This window comes from Cebus imitator, unplaced genomic scaffold (assembly GCF_001604975.1).
Source record: "Cebus imitator isolate Cc_AM_T3 unplaced genomic scaffold, Cebus_imitator-1.0 Scaffold48, whole genome shotgun sequence".
NCBI classification, from domain to species: domain Eukaryota; kingdom Metazoa; phylum Chordata; class Mammalia; order Primates; family Cebidae; genus Cebus; species Cebus imitator.
This window is the reverse complement of record NW_016107363.1, coordinates 8288543-8294094: the sequence shown is the minus strand read 5'-3', so window position 1 is coordinate 8294094 and position 5552 is coordinate 8288543. Positions and strand designations below refer to the sequence as shown.

The 5552-nt window shown below is 40.8% G+C and overlaps 1 protein-coding gene and 1 pseudogene across 2 annotated transcripts in view; one reads left to right on the top strand and one right to left on the bottom strand.

The window, feature by feature from the left end:
* Positions 1–5552, bottom strand: part of TASOR (transcription activation suppressor) — a 70560-nt gene that overhangs the window by 32196 nt on the left and 32812 nt on the right. The gene's annotated exons all lie outside the window — the stretch shown is intronic.
* Positions 119–2210, top strand: LOC108303565 (annotated as a pseudogene). Its single transcript, XR_001824899.2, has one exon. The product of XR_001824899.2 is annotated as a calponin-3-like (transcript).

Sequence of the window (5552 nt, the reverse complement as noted above, 5' to 3'; positions counted from 1 at the left end):
GAAACTCCGTCTCAAAAAAAAAAGATAGCTAATTTTCCAGAAAAAAAGAACAAATCCACAGATATGAAAGGAAAATATATACAAAGCTGGATAAAAAAAAAAAAAAAAAAAAAAAATTGCTAAACATCAAAGACCAAAAAAAAAAAAAATAAATTAAAAAGCAGCCAGGGGTCTAAGGACCTACAAAGGAACAATTAGACCGAGAGTTGACCCATGACCCCTAAACAAAAATAGGAGCCAGAAGACATGGCAGCATAGCCCAAGTGCAAGAAAATAGCTGTCAACCCATAACTGTGTACCCAGCATCCAAAATCATAAATTATATATTTTTCTCAAACACAGAAGGTACATGTGCAAAACCTGACCACATAGATCTTAAAGTCTCAACAAATTTCAAATAATCACCACCTGTTTTGATTACAATGCAAATAGACATTTAAAAAAGAGGGGCAGCGAGCGTGGAGCCAGGCGCTTCAGAGCCGACCCCAAGGCTCTGCGGCACTCAGTCGGACCCAGTCACCCAGGCACCGCCCATGCCCCGTGGCTGGCCGCCATAGTCTCCTGGGCCGCCCAGAGGAGCCAGCTCCATGCATCCCCCGAGGAGGCCACTCCTAGGGGTCAGGAGCGGGGAGGCGAAGTGCGAGAGACCCAGGACCCCAGCACAGCCTCTTCCCACCGCCCGAACCACCATAAACCTGAACACTTCAACAAGGGCCCTTCCTACAGATTCTCGGCTGAGGTCAAGAACAAGATTGCTTCCAAGTATGATCATTAGGCAGAAGATCTTCGCAATTATAGAAGAGGTGACAGGCATGAGCACTGGCACCAACTTCCAGCTGGGCTTAAAGGATCGCATCATACTCTGCAAACTCATAAACAAGCTACAGCCAGGCTCAGTGAAGAAGGTCAACGAGTCCTCATTGAACTGGCCTCAGCTGGAGAATACTGGCAACTTTATTAAAGCTATTCAGGCTTACGGAACGAAGCCACATGACATATTTGAAGCAAATGATCTTTTTGAGTATGGAAACATGACCCAGGTTCAGAGACTCTAGTGACTGTGGCAGGTCTGGCTAAAACAAAAGGATTCCATACAACCACTGACATTGGAGTTAAGTATGCAGAAAAACAAACAAGATGTTTTGATGAAGGAAAATTAAAAGCTGCAAAGTGTAATTAGTCTGCAGATGGAAACCAACAAATGTGCCAGCCAGGAAGGTATGACAGCTTATGGGACTAGGAGGCATCTTTATGATCCCAAAATGCAAACTGACAAACCTTTTGACCAAACCGCAATAAGTCTGCAGACAGGCACTAACAAAGAAGCCAGCCCCGCAAGGATGTCTGGTACTCATCAGGTACCAGAAGAGACATGTATGATCAGAAGCCAACATTACAGCCAGTGGACAACTCGACAATTTCTCTACAGATGGGTACCAACAAAGTTGCTTCCCAGAGAGGAATGAGTGTGTTATGGGCTTGGGCAGCAAGTATATGATTCCAAATACTGTGCTGCTCCAACAGAACCTGTCATTCACAACGGAAGCCAAGGAACAGGAACAAATGGTTCAGTAATCAGTGATAGTGATTACCAGGCAGAATACCCTGATGAGTATCATGGCAAGTACCAGGATGACTATCCCAGAGATTACCCATATAGCAACCAAGGCATTCATAATTAGATTCACACAGAAGGAGCTCAGTATTTAGTCTATTGTTTTTATTCAGTGAGGACCAAGCTAGCCTTGAGTAATTTTTATCTTGTCTTCCTAAAACACTATTAGGCTTATTATATTTTTAAGAAAAATTGACTTACATACATTCCTTTTTCTGCCTCTTCCCTCAATAGTTGCCTTTTAGTGCCATAGCAGTTAAATCCTACAGCATAACCAGTAACTTGCATATGAAGTAAAAAGGAATACTGTGAAAGGAGAATACTCTTGTACAGCCAGTTCTTTTATGCAAAAATCTATGCATTTTTACAATCTTACATTAAACTGGTATTTTCAAACAATAGGAAACTTTTTTTTTTTTTTTTTTTTTTTTACAGATTAGTGTATCTGGTTTCTACATGGAAGACTAAACTCATGCCTATTGCTAAATGTGGTCTTTGCCAACTAAATCTAAGATGCAGCATTTTAGAAATTTACATATCAATGTTTCTACAGTATTGTTTGCTAATTTTTAAATAAAGTCATGATCAGTGTGCATCTGTGATTATATGTGTACTCATTCTCCTACCTAGTGCACAAGATATTTTCAGAGTGGTATTTCTAAAGCAGCATGTACAAAAATGGCCTGTAGACATTTAGGTCTGGGTGTGCATTTGCTATTCCTGTTTGTGCCAATGTATCAATGTAGAGTTGCTGTGTTTTCTTCAACTGTATTTATTGCTGCATTTCTCAGCAAAACTTATCCCACTGTATTTTTTATAAATGTTTTTTTGAACATAAAAAAAAAATATCCCTATATTTCCCTATACATGTACCTCTACATCATGTATCAAAGTAAAAAAAAAAATGGAAACTAAAAAAATTTCTTAGAACTGAGTAATGAAAATACTGCACATTAAAACGTGAAATGCAACTAAAGCAGTACTTACAACTAAGCATTTAGTGACCATTTTTCTGACTTAAGACAGAAATAGCAAAATAAATCTCAAAAAAGTAAAAGTTGGCAAAGCTTGGTGACTCACTCCGCTAATCCCAGCACTGTGGGAGGCCAAGGCAGGCAGATCACTTGAGCCCAGGAATTCGAGACCAGCCTAGGCAACATGATGAAACACTATCTCTACTAAAAACACAAAAATTAGCTGGGTGTCATGGCACATTGCCTGTAATCCCGGCTACTCGGGAGGCTGGGGCAGGAGAATCACTTGAACTCAGGAGGCAGAGGTTGCAGTGAGCTGAGGTTGTGCTATTGCACTCCAGCCTGAGGGACAAGAGCGAAGCTTTGTCTCAAAAAACCAAACCAAAACAAAAAATACAGAAATGGTATAAGAAAGGAAAATTGGAAGTCAATCTCATTCACCATCACAGATTCAAAACTCCTAAACAAAAGCCAAATCCCACAATTTACTTTAAAAGCTGTGGTGGAGGCAGGGGAGTAGTTTCTATACAAGCAATGCAGGGGTAGTTTAATATTGGAAAACTAAGGCCAGACACAGTGGCTCACGCCTGTAATCCCAGCACTGTGGGAGGCCAAGGTGGGCGGATCACCTGAAGTCGGGAATTCGAGACCAGCCTGACCAACACGGTAAAACCTGGTCTCTACTAAAAATTTGCCAGGCGTCGTCGCACATGTCTGTAATCCCAGCTACTCAGAAGGCCGAGGCCAGAGAATCGCTTGAACACAGGAGTTAGAGATTACAGTGAGCCAATTGTGCCATTGCACTCCAGCCTGGGCAACAAGAATGAAACTCTATCTTAAAAAATATATATTGGAAAACTATAAATGTAACTCACCTTAGTAAGTCTACAGAATAAATACCATGTGTGATGGTTAATTTTTCTTTTTTTTTTTTTTGAGATAGAGTCTCGCTCTGACACCAGGCTGGAGTGCAGTGGCGCAATCGTGGCCCAATCTTGGCTCACTGCGACCTCTGCCTCCTGGTTCAAGTGATTCTTCTGCCTCAGCCTCCCGACTAGCTGGGACTACAAGCATGCACAACCATGCCTGGGTAATTTTTTTTTTTTTTAGTAGGGACGAGGTTTCACTATGTTGGTCAAGATGGTCTCGCTCTCTTGACCTCATGACCCACCCACCTCGGCCTCCCAAAGTGCTGGGATTATAGGCGTTAGCCACTGCGCCCAGCTATGATGGTTAATTTATGTCAACTTGAATGCCCAGGTATTTGATCAAATATTTTTCTGCACGTTCCTGTTATTTTTGGATGAGTTTACAATCAATAGACTGAGTAAAGCAGGGTGCCCTCCCTATTGTAGACTGGCCATATCCAATGAGCAGAAGGCCTAAATAGAACAAAAGGCAAACTCTAACCCACAAAAGAAGAGAATTCCTCCTGTCTGCCTTCCAAGTTGGGATGTCAACTGTTTCCTGCCTTCTGAAACACTGGCTCTTCCTGAGTCTTGACCTGCCAGCCTTAGAACTCATACCATTAGCAGTCCTGGTTCTGGCACCTGCATACTCAGACTGAAACTATACCGTTGGCTCTCCTGGGGCTCCAGCTTCTAACACAGATACGATCTTGGGACATGTCAGCCTCCATAAATGTGTGAGCCAATTCTTTACAATAAATCTCTTTTTACATACCACCCCCGCCATACACTAATGGTTCTGTTTCTCTGCAGAACCCTAAAACACTTGATAAATCCAAGTGTGACCAGCTTGATAAATCCCACCCCCAACCCAAAACAAAAACGATCTGTTAAAATTCAAAATCCATTCATGGTTAAAAAAAAAGCGGCAAAGTTTAAAACATTAAAAACTACTGTAGACTTTCTACTTAATGGTAAACTGTAATAAAGATTTTTTTCTTTAAATCAAGAAGGCAAGAATTACCACAATCACCATTTTTATTCAGCTTCTTACTACAAATCCTAGACTGCACATTAACATGGGAAAAAAATAATATATAGTAGTTTCTTCCTATCTGCAGAGGACATGTTCCAAGACCCCCAGTGAATATCTGAAACAACAGATAGTTACAAACCCTATATATGCTTTTTCCTATATATCCACATAACTATAATAAAGTTTAAATTTTAAATTATGCATACGAAGAGATTAACAACAATAATTAATAATAAAATAGAACAGGCTGGGAGTGGTGGCTCATGACTATAATACCAGCACTTTGGGAGGTCAAGGCATGAGGACTGCTTGATGCCAAGAATTTGAAACCAGCCTGGGCAACATAGTAAGACCCCATTCTCTATTAAAAATTTTAAAAATCAGATAAATTTTTAAAACTAGCTGGGCATGGTAGTACACACCTATAGCCCCAGTTACTCAGGAGGCTGAAGTGGGAAAATCACTTAAGACTAGGAGTTCAAGGTTGCAGTGAGTTCTGATCATATCATACCACTGTACTCCAGCTTGGGCAACAGAGTGAAACCCTGTCCCCCTATCAAAAAAATAGAATAACTAACAATATATTATAATAAGAGTTATGTAATGTAGTCTCTCTCTCAAAATCTTATTGTACTGTACTCACCCTTCTTATAATGACGTTGAGATGATAAAATGCCTACATGATGAGATGGAAGTGAGGCTGATGACACTGGCATTGTGATGCAGCAGTAGGCTACTACTGAAAACTAATTTAAAACTTATGAATTATTTCTGGAATTTTCCATTTACTATTTTCAGACAACAGCTGACCACAGGTAACTGAAACTACAGAAAGCAAAACCAAGGATAACGGGGGACTACTATAAAGACTAGAGGAAAACTATAAAACCAATATTCCGGCTGGGCGCAATGGCTCACGCCTATAATCCTAGCACTTTGGGAGGCTGAGGCAGGTGCATCACGAGGTCAAGAGATCAAGACCATCCTGGTCAACATGGTGAAACCCTGTCTCTACTAAA